The following is a 21,225-nucleotide window of genomic DNA, read 5'->3' on the forward strand; positions in this document are numbered from 1 at the left end:
AGAGAAACCTCTCTGTTTTCTGGAGGAACATCTACCCTGTTGTCTGGAAGAACATCTACCCTGTTGTCTGGAAGAACACCTACCCTGTTGTCTGGAAGAACATCTACCCTGTTGTCTGGAAGAACATCTACCCTGTTGTCTGGAAGAACATCTACCCTGTTGTCTGGAAGAACATCTACCCTGTTGTCTGGAAGAACATCTACCCTGTTGTCTGGAAGAACATCTACCCTGTTGTCTGGAAGAACACCTACCCTGTTGTCTGGAAGAACATCTACCCTGTTGTCTGGAAGAACATCTACCCTGTTGTCTGGAAGAACATCTACCCTGTTGTCTGGAAGAACACCTACCCTGTTGTCTAGAAGAACACCTACCCTGTTGTCTGGAAGAACATCTACCCTGTTGTCTAGAAGAACATCTACCCTGTTGTCTGGAAGAACATCTACCCCGTTGTCTGGAAGAACATCTACCCTGTTGTCTGGAAGAACATCTACCCTGTTGTCTGGAAGAACATCTACCCTGTTGTCTGGAAGAACATCTACCCTGTTGTCTGGAAGAACATCTACCCTGTTGTCTGGAAGAACATCTACCCTGTTGTCTGGAAGAACATCTACCCTGTTGTCTGGAAGAACATCTACCCTGTTTTCTGGAAGAACATCTACCCTGTTGTCTGGAAGAACATCTACCCTGTTGTCTACCCCATCTACCCTGTAGTCTGGAAGAACATCTACCCTGTAGTCTGGAAGAACATTACATTTACGTCATTTAGCAGACACTCTTATCCAGAGCGACTTACAAGTACATACATTCATACTTTTTTTTGTACTGGCCCCCCGTGGGAATCGAACCCACAACCCTGGCGTTGCAAGCGCCATGCTCTACCAACTGAGCCACACGGGGCCAACATCTACCCTGTTGTCTGGAAGAACATCTACCCTGTTGTCTGGAAGAACATCTATCCTGTTGTCTGGAAGAACATCTACCCTGTTGTCTGGAAGAACATCTACCCTGTTGTCTGGAAGAACATCTACCCTGTTGTCTAGAAGAACATCTACCCTGTTGTCTAGAAGAACATCTACCCTGTTGTCTGGAAGAACATCTACCCTGTTGTCTGGAAGAACATCTACCCTGTTGTCTGGAAGAACATCTACCCTGTTGTCTGGAAGAACATCTACCCTGTTGTCTGGAAGAACATCTACCCTGTTGTCTGGAAGAACATCTACCCTGTTGTCTGGAAGAACATCTACCCTGTTGTCTGGAAGAACATCTACCCTGTTGTCTAGAAGAACATCTACCCTGTTTTCTGGAAGAACATCTACCCTGTTGTCTGGAAGAACACCTACCCTGTTGTCTGGAAGAACATCTACCCTGTTGTCTGGAAGAACACCTACCCTGTTGTCTGGAAGAACATCTACCCTGTTGTCTGGAAGAACATCTACCCTGTTGTCTGGAAGAACATCTACCCTGTTGTCTGGAAGAACATCTACCCTGTTGTCTGGAAGAACATCTACCCTGTTGTCTGGAAGAACATCTACCCTGTTGTCTGGAAGAACAACTACCCTGTTGTCTGGAAGAACATCTACCCTGTTGTCTGGAAGAACATCTACCCTGTTGTCTGGAAGAACATCTACCCTGTTGTCTGGAAGAACATCTACCCTGTTGTCTGGAAGAACACCTACCCTGTTGTCTGGAAGAACACCTACCCTGTTGTCTGGAAGAACATCTACCCTGTTGTCTGGAAGAACATCTACCCTGTTGTCTGGAAGAACATCTACCCTGTTGTCTGGAAGAACATCTATCCTGTTGTCTGGAAGAACATCTACCCTGTTGTCTGGAAGAACATCTACCTCGACTGCTGCTCTTCTAATTGCTGCTTTGGACTTTAACAGCTGAGAGCATACTCCCAGCACACATACACACAGCCTCAAATACACACACTCCGCCCTCACAGCCTGCTTCATCACCCGGAGGCATTTGTTCACCTCTGCTGTCTCTCTCTCTCCTTTGTTCTCACTCTCCTAAAATATTCCTGCCCTCTTTATCCCATCTTTAAATCTACACTTGCTCCCATTTTTTTATTCACCATCCCTCTCTTATCTTGTGTCTCTACTCTGTTAGTGTATTTCTCTTGGCTAGACTATTATTAGTGATAATTCTAGTATGGATGACAGGAGGGAGGTGGACTATACAGAGGAGTGAACTAGGAGTAACCTCAAGTTATATTGACTAGAGTGAAGCTCGGTAGATTACTCAACTGGTCTGGTTGAGGAGGAGTTTGAATGACTGAAAAGTATTTTAGGGGCACTTGATAAATCTATGAGGCAGTATTTGAAAGTCATTGATGAACAGTTTTATATTTCAGTGCTAACAATACAGGTGAGTGTTTCTAACACTGGCATTGCTAAAACAGAGGTGAGGGCTTGTATGGGTTAGAGTTGAGACATGGCTTCTAAGTGTGTGTGGTGTGTTCTGTGACCCTGAACAGCAGACACTTACTGCCTGTCTCCTCTCATAACACCTCTCTACTCTTGGGGTGACGACGCTCGTCTGGCCAGCTCTTTCTCTCTCCCTCTTTGCTCCCAGCTCACAATACTTGACCTCTTCTCACTCATAGCGGCTCCATCTCTCATCTCATCTTCATGTATCAGCCATCACACAATCAGCACATTAGGCAGAAACCCTGTGCCAATATCTAGCCCTTTTACTGATCAACATGTATGACTGATAGGATAACATCTATTGTCCATGCATGTAGAAATTAATTGTGTTCAGTTGTCAAATATCCATCCTCCCCTCCCAGATTGATGTACCTCTGTAGTGCCAGACTGTGTGGCTTTTAGAGGGTATGATACATGGCTGCATGCCTCTCACTCCACAGTTAATGATCTCCAGTCCTAATGCACAAATTATGAACAGTAGGAGCTAAAGTAGAACGACCCGGAGCAGCTCGGGGACACGCTACAGTCATGTAAAGTCTATGCAGTATCCTTTTATTGCTTGACATTACTCAGCGGAGACAGAGCAGTGTTCTTTCTGGGCATCTGGACTGCACATCTCCAACATACTGAGGAGACTTACTAAAAGTAGCAGTTCATCATCTTTCATTTATATTTCCACAATTTTCCTGGAAAAACCTCTTACCCATAGCCTCACACCCACAGAATGTCAGCTTAGGGTTTGGAATAGATAAGGTATCACTGTTCTTTTCTCCTGTGCCAACTTGTGTCCCTCCTTGTTTTTTCCAGTGAACAGAAGCGGGCCTGGTGCTGTGTGTACTATACTATTTTATCAACCTGCTGACCCCCAGTGTTGTGTGCAGTCCTGTATCAGTATAATAACCAGTGGAGGCTCCTCAAGGGAAGAAGGGGAGGACCATCCTACTCAGTGAATTTCATAAAAATATAAATAGTGAAACATTAAAAAAGTTATCCCTTTTAGATAAAACTATACTAAATATATTCACGTCACCAAATAACTGATTAAAACACACTGTTTTGCAATGAAGGTGTCACGCCTGCTCCCGCTCCCCCTTTCTGGCGCTCGAGGACGCTAGGCGGCCCATCATTACGCACACCTGTCACCATTGTTACGTGCATCAGCGCTTCATTGAACTCACCTGGACTCCTTCACATTATTGATTGCCTCCTTTATATCTGTCTATTCCTCAGTTACATCCCCGTGTCAGCATTAATGTCGTTATGTTTCCCCTGTTCAGTCGCTGTCCGCGTTTTGTTTCATGTCTATTATTTATTAAATATTCACTACCTGTACTTGCTTCTCATCTCCCAGCATCTGTCCTCACAGAAGGTCTACAGTAGTCTCAACAGCACCCTCTAGGGTAGCACCTTGGTGTGGCCTGAGGACAGCTATTTTCTGTCCCCCTATGGGTACATTGACTTTAATACAAAGCATAGAATGCTCATTGTTCTCACCCCTTCCATAGACTTACTGTCACGTTCTGACCATAGTTCGTGTGTGTTTTGCTTGTTTTAGTGTTGGTCAGGACGTGACCTGGGTGGGCATTCTATGTTGTGTGTCTAGTTTGTCTGTTTCTATGTTTGGCCTAATATGGTTCTCAATCAGTGGCAGATGTTTTGTGTTGTCTCTGATTGGGAATCATATATAGGTGGCTTGTTTTGTGTTGGGGATTGTGGGTGGTTGTTTCCTGTCTCTGTGTTTTCTCTGCACCAGATAGGGCTGTTTCAGTTTGCCACGTTTGTTATTTTGTTAGTTGTAAGTGTTCACAGTTTCGTCTTGTTTATTAAAAACATGTTGAACACGAGCTACGCTGCGTCTTGGTCCGATCCCTGCTACACCTCTTCTCGTGAAGAGGAGGAAGGCTGCCGTTACACTTACACAGTAATTATCACGACTTCTGGAGGACGTCCTCCAACCTATCAGAGCAGTATGAACTAACATGTGTTCCATCAAATCAAAGGATCAAAGAATGATTCTAGTGCTGAAAGCATAAGCTACAGCTAGCTAGCACTGCAGTGCATAAAGTGTGGTGAGTAGTTGACAAAAACAGAGAGAGAGACAATAGTTGAACAGTTTTTAACCCTTTTTTACAAGAAGCAACAGAGAGAGAGCTAGCTATATTTTGATGTATTTTTTTTTTATTATCAGTTTATTGTTCACTTACTTAGCTAGTGTAGCTAATTAGCCTACTCAGCAGCCTGACTCAAACAGAGAGGAATACAATTTTTGCTAGCTAGCTGGCCAAGGCTATCCAACAATGTAAGCTTTCGGTTTTATTAATTTATTGCCACCGGGGCCCATCGGCGTAACTGCTAAACTGCTTGCTGTACACTGTACTGCGTGATTGTACACAGATTAACTAATGCGTAAATTCTAGTTTGTTGATGTAGGCTGTGTAACGATTAGCAGTTAGCGGTATGAAGGTTTGGCTTGGAGAGGTTTTTGTGCCTGGTCACAGACAGCTATTGTGTTGTGCACTGATGTCCACAAGCGAAGGGAAAAGGTGAGAGGAGGAGAGCGCGTAGATGTGAGAAGGAGTTATACAACGAGCAAAGTGATGATGCTGAATGGGCCTGCTATGATTGTAAACTGTGTGTGGGTGATCAGGGGTGTATTCATTCTGATGATTCTGTTGGAAAACATTTCTTAAATGGAAGCAAACAGAATGAAATGGGGAGAGACCTACATGAAGTTGTCTGTATAGAAACTCTCTTTTTAGTAGCAAAACGTTCCACTGTTCCACTAAGTGTGCAAGGCGGTATTGAACGTGTAACTGTCTGCAACCTTGATTAATCAAATTTGTCTCTCAACCTGTGTACCTACGTCATAAACGTTTAGTTGTAGGCTAGGTTGTAGCAACCTCATGATGGGTATAGGTCAAATTGGAGTATCATGTAGTAGCCTAAACCTATTGATGTTACATTGAACTGGGTGAATGGAATATGAATGACAGTCATTCAATATGCTGTAATAGAAATAAGGCCATGCTCATAAAGAAACATCGTCCTCCCTCATCTTAAACGGCAGCGACCACCACTGGTAAAAACCCGTCACAGCCTCCAGGCCATCCTCCTTCGTCTTAAACGGCACCGACCACCACTGGTAATAACCCGTCCCAGCCTCCAGGCCGTCCTCCCTCGTCTTAAACGGCACCGACCACCACTGGTAAAAACCCGTCACAGCCTCCAGGCCATCCTCCTTCGTCTTAAACGGCACCGACCACCACTGGTAATAACCCGTCCCAGCCTCCAGGCCGTCCTCCCTCGTCTTAAACGGCACCGACCACCACTGGTAATAACCCGTCCCAGCCTCCAGGCCGTCCTCCCTCGTCTTAAACGGCACCGACCACCACTGGTAATAACCCGTCCCAGCCTCCAGGCCGTCCTCCCTCGTCTTAAACGGCACCGACTACCACTGGTAAGAACCCGTCCCAGCCTCCAGGCCGTCCTCCCTCGTCTTAAACGGCACCGACCACCACTGGTAATAACCCGTCCCAGCCTCCAGGCCGTCCTCCCTCATCTTAAACGGCACCGACCACCACTGGTAATAACACGTCCCAGCCTCCAGGCCGTCCTCCCTCGTCTTAAACGGCACCGACCACCACTGGTAATAACCCGTCCCAGCCTCCAGGCCGTCCTCCCTCATCTTAAACGGCACCGACTACCACTGGTAATAACCCGTCCCAGCCTCCAGGCCGTCCTCCCTCGTCTTAAACGGCATCGACCACCACTGGTAATAACCCGTCCCAGCCTCCAGGACTCCATCCAGAACACTAACTGGACTAATTGCGGTGTTGGAGCTGTGGGCACTTGAGTGTTTCTCAGAAAAGTTAATCATCTGGACGGAGAGAGTAAACTAATTATGTGGTCGATGTTTTCCCAGCCAAGGCCAGTAATTTAACAGCAATTGACCTCCCGCAGCTCGCTGGCCGATGGAAACATGTAGGGCAGGCTGCTAACGAGGCGGACTAACGACCCTGGGTCAGGGCTTTTTCCGTCCGTCCGTCCGTCTCTCTCTCTCTCTCTCTTTCTCCTACAGACAGACACAACCTCCCTCACTTGAACACAAATCAGGGAGAGTTATTTTCCTGAGCGCGGGGTGGTAAGTAAACCCTTAGCCGCCACGGTAATTGAATTAACATAATAAAATAGCAAATCTAAATCCTTCAGTTTAAAGTAGAGATACATTGCATCTGTTTTTTTATTGCATGGGCTGTGTCTTAATCCACGGCTTCCGCATCTATGGTGAAAGGTGACAGAGCTAGAGCGGTGTTCGTCAGACCATGAGGCATCCCAAAAATAGGTCTCTCACAAAACGACTGCGGCGTACGAACGATTTGGCCTATAATATAGAGCAGTAACTTAGTATCTACTGAAGTCTTGAGCAGGCATTTTAACTGACAGGCTTCCCTGAAGTTGTATTACTTACAACAGCAGATCTGTGTGTTGGCAGGGTCTGTTGTCCATTATATGCTGTAAGGATGGCGTGAAGAAGGGTCTGCCCTGTTGTGTGGGAAGGTCTGATGCCCTGGCACTCTCTCTGCTATGGATAGGAAGATGTTAGAGTTTGGAGAAGAAGGGTGGATGGATGGAAGGGAGAGGATGTTTTGGCACGGCTGCCAGTCTCTCTGTGTTACCAGGGTTGACGGGCAGACTGGCAGACTCGGAGGCACACCTAGACTCTCACTTCATCCATTCTGGCTGGAATGCACCAGCCATGGCTTGCCCTTCCTCCCTGTCACCTCAAAGTCATGCAATATCCAGTGGTAATCATTAGATGGTCATGCTAGTGAAGCCTCAATGTATTTGAGTGTACCAGTGCCTCTGCCAAGAGGCCTTTTGTAGTGCAAGTGCTTGTGCACCCACCCCGTATCTTCAGGGTCGCTGGTTCAAGTCTGTTCCCTCTAAATTGCCACACTTCAGCCCTTCAAATGTTATATGATGTGTAGTTGTCTACAGTAGCTGGCAGTGTAGTGCAGTAGGGTAAGGGGCAGGAGGGGTGAGACATGGCATGATGGTAACAGTGTGTGTCAGTCAAGTGGTGCTACAAGGTGTGTGTGACAGTGTTGTGGATTGGGCTGCATGTGTGCGTGTGTATATTTGTTTTAGTGTACACTCAAATCATGTGTGTCCATGGTTAAATGTGTGTATGTGTGTGTTAGTAAGGATCTGTGTGCCCATTCTGTCAGGCCAATGTATGCATGCTGCTTCTCCCCCACCCTTTTGTGTGTGTGTGTGTGTGTGTGTGTGTGTGTGTGTGTGTGTGTGTGTGTGTGTGTGTGTGTGTGTGTGTGTGTGTGTGTGTGTGTGTGTGTGTGTGTGTGTGTGTGTGTGTGTGTGTGTGTGTGTGTGTGTGTGTGTGTGTGTGTGTGTGCTTGCATGTACAGTATGTGCGTATGGGTCAGCCTATCTCTTCCTCCCTCTCCATTCCCCTCCCTCCTTTCATACCCCTCCATACCCCTATATTCCCTTCCATACCCATAAGCCTCCTATTCAACCCCAGTGTAGCCTGGTATGATTATGATTCAAATGTAGACTATATGGTATAGTCTCAGCCTCTCAGTGACCAGTGTATGAGTCACCTGACTGTCCTCCATTTTGTGTACCATTGTAACGTTCTTCGTCCTCCTCGTCTGAGGAGGAGTAGGAGATATCGGACCAATACGCAGCGTGGTGAGTATTCATATTTATTCATATTTATTAATTTATTAACATTAAAACTTCTTATGGCTGCAAGCCCAAAGCCGGGCACAATATGACAACAGCCACTTCAAGTGCAGGGCGCGAAATTCAAAATATATTTTTTAGAAATATTTAACTTTCACACATTAACAAGTCCAATACAGCATTTGAAAGATAAACATCTTGTGAATCCAGCCCGCATGTCCGATTTTTAAAATGTTTTACAGCGAAAACACCATGTATATTTATGTTAGCTCACCACCAAATACAAATAAGGACAGACATTTTTCACAGCACAGGTAGCATGCACAAAGCCAACCTAACTAACCAAGAACCAACCAAACTAACCAAGAAACAACTTCATCAGATGACAGTCTTATAACATGTTATTCAATAAATCTATGTTTTGTTCGAAAAATGTGCATATTCGAGCTATAAATCAGTTTTACATTGCAGCTACCATCGCAGCTACCGTCAGAAATGGCACCGAAGCAGCCAGAGTAATTACAGACACCAACGTCAAATACCTAAATATTCATCATAAAACATTTCTGAAAAATACATGGTGTACAGCAAATGAAAGACAGGCATCTTGTGATTCCAGCCAATATTTCCGATTTCTTAAGTGTTTTACAGCGAAAACACAATATAGCATTATATTAGCTTACCACAATAGCCAGAAACACAAACCATTCCCCAGCAGCAAAAGTTAGCGATCGTAACAAACCAGCAAAAGATATATAATTAATGACTAACCTTGATAAGCTTCATCAGATGACAGTCCTATAACATCAGGTTATACATACACTTATGTTTTGTTCGAAAATGTGCATATTTAGAGCTGAAATCAGTGGTTATACATTGTGCTAACGTAGCATCTTTTTCCCACAACGTCCGGATATTTTTCTGGCACTCACATATTCTGACCAAATAACTATTCATAAACATAACTAAAAAATGCATGTTGCATAGGAAATGATAGATACACTAGTTCTTAATGCAATCGCCGTGTTAGAATTCTAAAAATAACTTCATTACGATATGCAGTTTACGTTATGGCGAGAGCGTGCCCAAAACCTGGCCGCAACCTACTAGTACAACATGTTCGACATATATATGAAATAACATCATAAAATGGGTCCTACTTTTGATGATCTTTCATCAGAATGTTGTACAAGGGGTCCTTGTCGGGAACAATCGTTGTTTGGATTTAGAATGTCCTCTTCCCCAGTCAATTAGCACGGAAAGATAGCAAAGTGGCGCTAAGCTCTTCTTCCTGAACAAAGGCACACAACGCAACACGCCTTACATCCCGAATAAATTTCAATAATCGAATAAAACTATATTGAAAAAACATACTTTACGATGATATTGTCACATGTATCAAATAAAATCAAAGCCGGAGATATTAGTCGTCCATAACGACAGCTTATCAGAAGGCAAATCCAGGTCCCTTCACGCGCTCTCCAGAAAACAGGAAACTGGTGACACGTCATGCCGAGAGCTATTATTCGACCCCAGATCAAGTTACACACTCCATTTCTTCCCTCACTGCTTGTCGACATCTAGTGGAAGACGTATGAAGTGCATGTATTCTAACAAATATCAAGGACCTTTATAGGCAGGGCCTAGAACAGAGCATCGATTTCAGATTTTCCACTTCCTGTCAGGACGTTTGCTGCAAAATGAGTTCTGTTTTACTCACAGATATAATTCCAACGGTTTTAGAAACTAGAGTGTTTTCTATCCAATAGTAATAATAATATGCATATTGTACGAGCAAGAATTGAGTAGGAGGCCGTTTGAAATGGGCACCTTTTATCCGGCTACTCAATACTGCCCCTGCAGCCCAAACAGGTTTTAATACTTTCAATAAAGAACAAAAACAATAAACTGACAAAATAAACGAAGACGCAACAGTCCCGAAATAGTGAACAGTAAACACAGGAACACAGGAACAGGAACAATCACCCACAACCCACAATACAAAACAAGCTACTTAAATATGGTTCCCAATCAGAGACAACGACTAACACCTGCCTCTGATTGAGAACCATATCAGGCCAAACACATAGAAATAGACAAACTAGACATACAACATAGAATGCCCACTCAGATCACACCCTGACCAAACAAAACATAGAAACACACAACGCAAACTATGGTCAGGGCGTGACAACCATCTCCATCACGTTGACTAATCAGATGCTCTTCGTGCTGTTTATACAGATCCCCAGTGTCCATGTTAACTTCTTATGGCTGTGGGGCAGTATCGAGTAGCTTGGATGAATAAGGTGCCCAGAGTAAACTGCCTGCTACGCAGGCCCAGAAGCTAAGGTATGCATATTATTAGTAGATTTGGATAGAAAACACTATGAAGTTTCTAAAACTGTTTGAATGATGTCAGTGAGTATAACAGAACTCATATGGCAGGCAAAACCAGGAAGTGGGAAATCTGAGGTTTGTAGGTTTTCAAGTCTTTGCCTATCCAATATACAGTGTAAAATTTGGTCCGATTGCACTTCCTAAGGCTTCCACTAGATGTCAACAGTCTTTAGAACCTTGTTTCAGGCTTCTACTGTGAAGGTGGAGAGAATAAGAGCTGATTGACTAAGAGGTCTGGCAGAATGCCATGAGCTCAGTCTTAAGCGCGCCCGTTAGAGTTAGCTGCGTTCCATTGCATTTCAAAAGACAAAGGAATTGTCCGGTTGGAACATTATTGAAGATTTCTGTTAAAAACATCCTAAAGATTGATTCTATACACGTTTGACATGTTTCTACGAACTGTAACGGAACTTTTTGACTTTTCCTCTGGACCTAGTGCTCGCGCCTCATGAATTTGGATTTGTGAACTAAACTGGGAGTGCATTCTGATAAAGATCATCAAAGGTAAGTGAATATGTATAATGCAATTTCTGACTTCTGTTGACTCCACAACATGGCGGGTATCTGTATAGCTTGTTTTGGTCTCTGAGCGCTGTACTCAGATTATTGCATGGTGTGCTTTTTCCGTAAAGCTTTTTTGAAATCTGACCCAGCGGTTGCATTAAGGAGAAGTTTATCTATAATATCTATTTATCTAATATCTATTTATTATCTATTTATCTATCTCGCCAATGTAAACTGAGATTTTGGGATATGAACTTTATCGAACAAAACATACATGTATTGTGTAACATGAAGTCCTATGAGTGTCATCTGATGAAGATCATCAAAGGTTAGTGATTCATGTTGTCTCTATTTCAGTTTTTTGTGACTCCTCTCTTTGGCTGGAAAAATGGCTGTGTTTTTCTGTGACTAGGTGCTGACCTAACATAATCGCATGGTATGCTTTCGTCGTAAAGCCTTTTTGAAATCGGACACTGTGGTGGGATTAACAAGTGTATCTTTAAAATGGCGTATAATACTTGTATGTTTGAGGAATTTTAATTATGAGATTTCTGTTGTTTGAATTTGGCGCCCTGCACTTTCACTGGCTGTTGTCATATCGATCCCGTTAACGGGATTTCAGCCGTAAGACGTTTTAATGAGCCTGTTTTTAGAAGCTCAGAAACTGTAACTGACCCTAATGTAGATCTCGATCACTCGATCACAGATAATACATCATTCATCCCTCACTGACAATCAATCTCTGATTCAAATTTAATGTGGAGGCTAGTGTCAGAGGTGGTTTCAGTGCCAATATCCAATAAGAATGTCTGCTCCATGTCAAATTACAAATAGTGCTTGACTCCTTCAATAGAGTTAGCATTCAAGAGAAAACAATATGGGCCAATTGCAACCATCGATGGCCACCAGATTATTGCCAGCTGATCTCTCGTTAAACCATCAATACAGACTAAAATCCCCCTCACAGTTGATCTCTCGTTCAACCATCAATACAGACTAAAATCCCCCTCACAGCTGATCTCTCGTTAAACCATCAATACAGACTAAAATCCCCCTCACAGCTGATCTCTCGTTAAACCATCAATACAGACTAAAATCCCCCTCACAGCTGATCTCAAATGCAACCATTATAGGTCAGCGATTTATCTCTCCCTAAAGCGGATGTCGATGTTTACTCTTAGTCTTGATTCCTGCCAACAGCATATTTCGTCCTCTGGAAGAATTTAATCCTGCTATTTTAGTAGGGCGATTTATATTTCGAAATCATTCCATACATTTGAAGTAAAGTATTGCATTTTCTTGTTTACTACAGCAAATCTACTATGACAATATAGCCTATCCTACACATTTTATAAATTAAAAAATCATGACGTAAGATGAATTATTGTCACGCCCTGACCATAGAGAGCCTTTGTTTTTCAATGGTATAGTAGGTCAGGGCGTGACTGGGGGGTTTTCTAGTTATTATTTTCTATGTGGGGTTCTAGTTTAGTTTATCTATGTTGGTGTTTGGTATGATTCCCAATTAGAGGCAGCTAGCTATCGTTGTCTCTAATTGGGGAACATATTCAAGTAGCATTTTTTCCACCTGTGTTTTATGGGATATTGTTTGGAGTTAGTGCACGTAGCACCTCTGTAGTCACGGTTCGTTGTTTGTTTCGTTCTTTCTTTGTTGTTTTATGCGTTTTCAAATAAATATTATGTGGAAACCATATCGCGCTGCAGTTTGGTCTGATAATTATTCCAACGAACGTGACAATTATTTGTTTCCAAATTATGTCATCTATTTATGATTTCACTTGTATATATAAAATATGGCCATTTTTTATCAAGAGGGGAAGACAAAATATTCCTGAACTGTGGGCTACACATTTGACATTTGAAACTAAATCTTGATTGTGTTGTAGGCAATATTTTATATAAGGATCTTGTATTGTATTTGGAAGTCGTTATCTTAAGAAAACAGATTCAAACTTCTTCGTTTTATATTGGTATTTCAATGGCCTATCATACATGTTGCTGATATCCATATCACGTTTATTTACCATGTGGTGATTAATTAAAAATTGCTCTTCATTGTCACAGACGAATAGTCTTGATGTAGGCATATATTGTGTAAGTAAACATATTTTGATATAGGCAACATTTCCAGTGCAATCATATTATTTCAGTTGTAATATGTCATTCCTTCATTTATCTTGTCCTTTTTTCGGTTTGGTTGTCCTGATAGGATATATTACTTAATTGGGGCGGGAGTAGTGAACGATTTGGTTGTTCCTGATAGGATATATTACTTCATTGGGGTGGGAGTAGTGAACAATTTGGTTGTTCTGATAGGATATATTACTTCATTGGGGCGGGACTAAAGAACGCAGACAATGACCATTTCCGCTGTCTAGTATCAAGCCTGCTTGACAGCGTATCAATCTCCTGTCAGTAGCGTGTTAAGGAAACCAGCATTAACACAGTCGTACATGCGAAGTTCAGCTTTGTTGTTGCAATGCAGCCAGTGCAGTTTTGGGTTTACCCTTAATCGATTGAATCACAAACTAACTCTGGAAGTTAGAATGTGTTTTTCAAGTTTGGATTGAGCTAGTCTTTACGTATAGAATCTCCAACCTCTATGTTGATAACCGGGACCAGGCCAGAGTCATGTAGTGTAGTGTAGAGGGTGGCGGGCAGTGTGTTGATGATAAATCAGTGAGATAGGAAGCGTCTGCTTGCAGCAGTAGTGTGACTGACTAATCTCCTGTTATTTTCCCAAAACCTCGTCCACGCATAACATCCATGCAGACACAAACACAGACACATACACACACAATACACACACACGTTCTCTCTCCATATAGTCCTTCAGTAGTTTACTCAGTGGCTGTCTGAGCAATTATAGTGGGATCCCGCGAGCCTCAACGAAGGACCAGTAAGCTAATATGTTAATGAAGATACATGGAGGTAATCTGCCTCCTGTCCTGGAGAGAGATGGGGAGAGAGACAGCTACACTTGGGACTACTTTTATCCCGAACACATAAACAAATAGAGAGAGGTCCTGGCTTTCAGAAGGGGCCAGATGAGGGTGTTTTGTGTTTTGTGTCTATGTGTGTTTTTAAATCATAGAGGTAGCCTAATGAAAGGGTAGAGGGTTCTAAAAGGGCCAGATGAGGGTGTTTTGTGTTTTGTGTCTATGTGTGTTTTAAATCATAGAGGTAGCCTAATGAAAGGGTAGAGGGTTCTAAAAGGGCCAGATGAGGGTGTTTTGTGTTTTGTGTCTATGTGTGTTTTAAATCATAGAGGTAGCCTAATGAAAGGGTAGAGGGTTCTAAAAGGGCCAGATGAGGGTGTTTTGTGTTTTGTGTCTATGTGTGTTTTAAATCATAGAGGTAGCCTAATGAAAGGGTAGAGGGTTCTAAAAGGGCCAGATGAGGGTGTTTTGTGTTTTGTGTCTATGTGTGTTTTAAATCATAGAGGTAGCCTAATGAAAGGGTAGAGGGTTCTAAAAGGGCCAGTGAAGATGCTTTACTGACATGAGACAAAGTTTCAGTTGGATGTGGTATCTACTATAATTGCTCACCATTGTTCCTGTTACAAAGAAAGCTAAGGTAACTGAGCTAAATGACTACCGACCTGTAGCACTTACTTCCGTCATCATGAAGTGCTTTGAGAGACTAGTCAAGGACCATATCACCTCCACCCTACCTGACACCCTAGACCCACTCCAATTTGCTTACCGCCCCAACAGGTCCACAGACAACGCAATCGCAATCACACTGCACACTGACCTAACCCATCTGGACAAGAGGAATACCTATGTAAGAATGCTGTTCGCTGACTACAGCCCAGCATTTAACACCTGTCACGTTCCTGACCGGTTTTCTGTTATTTTGTATGTGTTTGACGGTCAGGGCGTGAGTTTGGGTGGGTAGTCTATGTTATGTGTTTCTATGTTGGTTTAAGGGTGACCTGATATGGCTCTCAATTAGAGGCAGGTGGTTTTCATTTCCTCTGATTGAGAGCCATATTAAGGTAGGTTTTTTTACATTGTTTGTTGTGGGTGGTTGTCTCCTGTGTCAGTGTCTGTGTATGTTACGCCACACCGGACTGTTTCGGTTTCGGTTTGTTTGTTCATTCGTTTTTTTTGTAGTCTGTTTTTCCTGTTCGTGCGTTCTTCGTTTCATGTAAGTTCTTACGTTCAGGTCAGTCTACGTCGTTTGTTGTTTTTGTATCTATTCAAGTGTTCTTTGTGTTTTCGGTTTTGTTTAATAAATATCATGTCATATAACCACGCTGCGTTTTGGTCAAACCCTGCTCCCCCTCTTCGGATGAAGAGGAGGAGGAAAGCCGTTACAACACCATAGTACCCTCCAAACTCGTCATCAAGCTCGAGACCCTGGGTCTCGACCCCATCCTGTGCAACTGGGTCCTGGACTTCCTGACGGGCCGCCCCCAGGTGGTGAGGGTAGGTAACAACATCTCCACCCCGCTGATCCTCAACACTGGGGCCCCACAAGGGTGCGTTCTCAGCCCTCTCCTGTACTCCCTGTTCACCCATGACTGCGTGGCCATGCACACCTCCAACTTAATCATCAAGTTTGCAAACGACATTACAATGGTAGGCTTGATTACCAACAATGACGAGACAGCCTACAGGGAGGAGGTGAGGGCCCTTTGAGTGTGGTGTCAGGAAAATAACCTCACACTCAACGTCAACAAAACAAAGGAGATGATCGTGGACTTCAGGAAAAAGCAGAGGGAGCACCCCCCTATCCACATCGACGGGACAGTAGTGGAGAGGGTAGAAAGTTTTAAGTTCCTCGGCGTACACATCACGGACAAACTGAAATGGTCCACCCACACAGACAGCATGGTGAAGAAGGCACAGCAGCGCCTCTTCAACCTCAGGAGGCTGAAGAAATTCGGCTTGACACCAAAAACACTCACAAACTTTTACAGACGCACAATCGAGAGCATCCTGTCGGGCTGTATCACCGCCTGGTACGGCAACTGCTCCGCTTGCCAGGGGGTAGTGAGGTCTGCACAACGCATCACCGGGGGCAAACTACCTACCCTCCAGGACACCTACACCACCCGATGTCACAGGAAGGCCAAAAAGATCATCAAGGACAACAACCACCCGAGCCACTGCCTGTTCACCCTGCTATCATCCAGAAGGCGAGTTCAGTACAGGTGCATCAAAGCAGGGACCGAGAGACTGAAAAACAGCTTCTATCTCAAGGCCATCAGACTGTTAAACAGCCATCACTAACATTGAGTGGCTGCTGCCAACATACTGACTCAACTCCAGCCACTTTAATAATGGAAAGATTGATGTAATAAATGTATCACTAGCCATTTTACAATGCCACTTCATATAATGTTTACATACCCTACATTACTCATCTCATATGTATATACTGTACTCGATACCATCTACTGCATCTTGCCATCTTGATGTAATGTATCACTAGCCACTTTAAACAATGCCACTTTATATGTTTACATACCCTACATTACTCATCTCATATGTATATACTGTACTCTATACCATCTAATGCATCTTGCCTATGCCGTTCTATACCATCACTCATTCATATTTGTTTATGTACATATTCTTATTCATTCCTTTACACTTGTGTGTATAAGGTAGTTGTTGTGAAATTGTTAGGTTAGATTACTTGTTGGATATTACTGCATTGTCGGAACTAGAAGCACAAGCATTTCGCTACACTCGCATTAACATCTACTAACCTTGTGTATGTGACAAATAAAATTTGATTTGATTTGATACAAACATCATCTCATCATGCTGTGGTCATTAGGGAGATCCTGTTATCCTGTCATAAAGACAGATGGATCATAGCTGACTGTTAGTGACACTCAGTCATGATGACACATCATGGAATCCAATAATTTTACTGAAGGTTGGGTCCTGTGGTAATAATTACGCTGATGATAAACATCTGGCTAAAACACGCACAATTTCCTCTGCATTTGCAGGCTTGTCTGAGTTAACGGGGTCGGACACACCTGATTTGTGACAGAAACTCATTTGTTAGAGAAGATAATAAGAGAGGGAGGAAGAGATCGTCATGGGGTTTTCAATCTCACAGTTTTAGAAAAAAGAGAAAGTCAGACAGAGAAAATGAGAGAGAAAGAAAGAAAAATACTCCTAAACTCCCAGCAAAGGTATTCTGTTATTAGATGATTTTGTCAGGAACTACATGCAGGCAGAGTTAAATTGTCATTTGATGTGTAAAGTGTTTCTCATGGTGACAGTTGTGCCCTCATGTGTGATCTTGTCTGATGAGCTAGCGGTTTGAGCTGTGTAGCATCAGCACCCTGTAATCACTCACCTGACAGCACACTATTACTGGTTGATAAGATTATTCTCAATTGAGCTCAACTTATTGTTCTCTTGCAAATCATGGCAGAGAGTGACGAAAGGAAGGTTACTTTTATGTTCACATCAGCAACTATAATAACAATGTTTAAAAGGTTAAAATGTGAGGCCTGTCATGAAGTTTGTTGATGTCAATTAAACTTTATTGAAGCACACCACTTCAAGTTGAACACAGTTTCAGCCCTGGCCACCTTATCCCACTGAGCTAAAACCAGTGCATTTTCTCTGGGAGCTATTACAAGTTTCATGTCTTGGCAAGGTTATTGTAACTCACCACATGAGAACGTTGGTCTGAATGGAGAAATTCCTGTCCTGTTAATAATCTACTTCCTGGATCATCAGGTATTATCAATTTGATATGGTCCATTTCATTTCAAATTTCAAACGTAAACATTACTATATTACACTATACAGTGATTTCATTCTTTGGTTATTCCGCTGGCCTTATTGTATGAGCAGCTACAGTATAATAACACACAGAGTATGTGCTGCACTGTATGTAGAGACTGTAGTGTAATGAGCATGTGTTGAAATGATCATGTTAATGTCATATAATTAGTACATATCCTGCAGTAGGACTGGTTAGCATCACTCTGCATGTTGCTTGCTTTCTGTTGCTCTCCCTCTCATTCAGGTAATATTACTACTGGCTATGATTAATAAAGGCGCAATGCATCTGGCAGGGAGCAGGAACAGGTACGCTGTGTGTGCGTGCGTGTGTGTGTGTGTGTGTGTGTGCGTGTGCGTGTGCGTGTGCGTGTGTGTGTGTGTGTGTGTGTGTGTGTGTGTGTGTGTGTGTCTAGATGACACAGATGTGTCCAATGAAAGTAATTTCACAGGACCACTGACAATTAGATGTTATTACAGAAGGTATGTGGAATACAACACATGAACAAACACACAAACACAAACAAACACGCATGTACGCATATAAGCAGGTGCACACAGGAGTCTTTTAAACACACACACACCATTAGATGGGGCGAGGACTGTACTCCATCAGCTGTATGTTTAAGACGCTTTTCTCCTGAATGTTTCAGTTAAATGTCTCCGTATGCAGAGTGGCCGGTAGAAGAGTGCATTTGATCTGAAAGGTGCTACTACCAGACTGGGGTAGGAATAGTAAAGGCAAAGATAATACATTACAAAAGCCTCCCGGAAAACATATCACAGTAGGAAATAATGTAGGCCTGCAGAGGATAAGATGAAAACATATCACAGTAGGAAATAATGTAGGCCTGCCGAGGATAAGATGAAAACATATCACAGTAGGAAATAATGTAGGCCTGCCGAAGATAAGATGAAAACATATCGCAGTAGGAAATAATGTAGGCCTGCAGAGAATAAGATGAAAACATATCACAGTAGGAAAAAATAATGTAGGCCTGCAGAGAATAAGATAAAAACATATCACAGTAGGAAAAAATGTAGGCCTGCCGAGGATAAGATGAAAACATATCACAGTAGTAAATAATGTAGGCCTGCCGAGGATAAGATGAAAACATATCACAGTAGGAAATAATGTAGGCCTGCCGAGGATAAGATGAAAACATATCGCAGTAGGAAATAATGTAGGCCTGCCGAGGATAAGATGAAAACATATCACAGTAGGAAATAATGTAGGCCTGCCGAGGATAAGATGAAAACATATCACAGTAGGAAATAATGTAGGCCTGCCGAGGATAAGATGAAAACATATCACAGTAGGAAATAATGTAGGCCTGCAGAGAATAAGATGAAAACATATCACAGTAGGAAATAATGTAGGCCTGCCGATAATAAGATGAAAACATATCACAGTAGGAAATAATGTAGGCCTGCAGAGGATAAGATGAAAACATATCACAGTAGGAAATAATGTAGGCCTGCAGAGGATAAGATGAAAACATATCACAGTAGGAAATAATGTAGGCCTGCCGAGGATAAGATGAAAACGTGTCCAAACATTCTAGATTTTCTTACAGCCTTCTTATCTCCCTCCACGGTCCTGTTCGCTGGTGATGCTGACAAGCCATCCCAGATTTGTGTATCCATGTTTGTGTGTGTTAGACTAATCCTATAGCAGATGGGGATTGATATGGGTCCAAGACAATACTGCCACTCACGCCAGAAAGTGACAGTGGAGGAGAGAGAAAGAAAGAGATTCGGAAAAATATATAAAATGTATAAATATATACTTTATAAATACAGTATATAGTACCAGTCAAAAGTTTGGAAACACCTACTCATTCCAGGGTTTTCTTTATTCTTACTATTTTCTACATTGTTGAATAATAGTGAAAACATCAAAACTATGAAATATCACATATGTAATCATGTAGTAACCAAAAAGGTGTTATAAATAAATCAAAATATATTTGAGATTTGAGATTATTCAAAGTAGCCACCCTTTGCCTTGATGACAGCTTTGCACAATCTTGGCATTCTCTCAACCAGTTTCATGAGGTAGTCAGCTGGAATGCATGTCAATTAACAGGTGTGCCTTGTTAGAAGTTATTTTGTGGAATTTCTTTCCTTCTTAATGCATTTGAGCCAATCAGTTGTGTTGTGACAAGGTAGGGGTGGAATACAGAAGATAGCCCTATTTGGTAAAAAAAACAAGTACATATTTTGTCAAGAACAGCTCAAATAACCTAAGAGAAATGACAGTCCATCATTGCTTTAAGACATGAAGGTGTTACGCCCTGATCTGTTTCACCTGTCCTTGTGCTTGTCTCCACCCCCCCTCCAGGTGTCGCCCATCTTCCCCATTATCCACAGGGTACTTATACCTGTGTTTTCTGTCTGTCTGTGTGAGTTTGTTTTGTTCCTCAAACCTACCAACAGGTTTCCCCTTGCTCCTGCCTTGTCTATTTTCCCGCTTTTGTCCTTTCTACCTGCCCTGACCCTGTCTGCCTGCCTGTACATTTAGCCCTCTACTCTGGATTACCGACCTCTGCCTGACCTGACCCTGCCTGCCTGCCGTTCTGTACCAGTGCCCTACTACTCTGGATTACCGACCTCTGCCTGACCTGACCCTGCCTGCCGTTCTGTACCAGTGCCCTACTACTCTGGATTACCGACCTCTACCTGACCTGACCCTGCCTGCCGTTCTGTACCAGTGCCCTACTACTCTGGATTACCGACCTCTACCTGACCTGACCCTGCCAGCCGTTCTGTACCAGTGCCCTACTACTCTGGATTACCGACCTCTGCCTGACCTGACCCTGCCTGCCTGCTGTCCTGTACCTTTGCCCTACTACTCTGGATTACCGACCTCTGCCTGACCTGACCCTGCCTGCCTGCTGTCCTGTACCTTTTCCCCACTACTCTGGATTACCGACCTCTAGCTGACCTGACCCTGCCTGCCTGCCGTTCTGTACCAGTGCCCTACTACTCTGGATTACCGACCTCTGCCTGACCTGACCCTGCCTGCCGTTCTGTACCAGTGCCCTACTACTCTGGATTACCGACCTCTACCTGACCTGACCCTGCCTGCCGTTCTGTACCAGTGCCCTACTACTCTGGATTACCGACCTCTACCTGACCTGACCCTGCCTGCCGTTCTGTACCAGTGCCCTACTACTCTGGATTACCGACCTCTGCCTGACCTGACCCTGCCTGCCTGCTGTCCTGTACCTTTGCCCTACTACTCTGGATTACCGACCTCTGCCTGACCTGACCCTGCCTGCCTGCTGTCCTGTACCTTTTCCCCACTACTCTGGATTACCGACCTCTAGCTGACCTGACCCTGCCTGCCGTTCTGTACCAGTGCCCTACTACTCTGGATTACCGACCTCTGCCTG

At 43.3% G+C, this 21,225-nt stretch overlaps 1 non-coding gene across 1 annotated transcript; it reads right to left on the reverse strand.

Annotated features, from left to right (window-relative positions):
- Positions 1-823: 823 nt before the first annotated feature.
- On the reverse strand, positions 824-899 carry trnaa-ugc (transfer RNA alanine (anticodon UGC)). Its single transcript has one exon. It is a non-coding gene; the product is annotated as a tRNA-Ala (tRNA).
- Positions 900-21,225: the final 20,326 nt, after the last annotated feature.

The sequence above is a fragment of the Salvelinus fontinalis genome, chromosome 14 (genome assembly GCF_029448725.1).
Source record: "Salvelinus fontinalis isolate EN_2023a chromosome 14, ASM2944872v1, whole genome shotgun sequence".
Lineage (NCBI taxonomy): Eukaryota > Metazoa > Chordata > Actinopteri > Salmoniformes > Salmonidae > Salvelinus > Salvelinus fontinalis.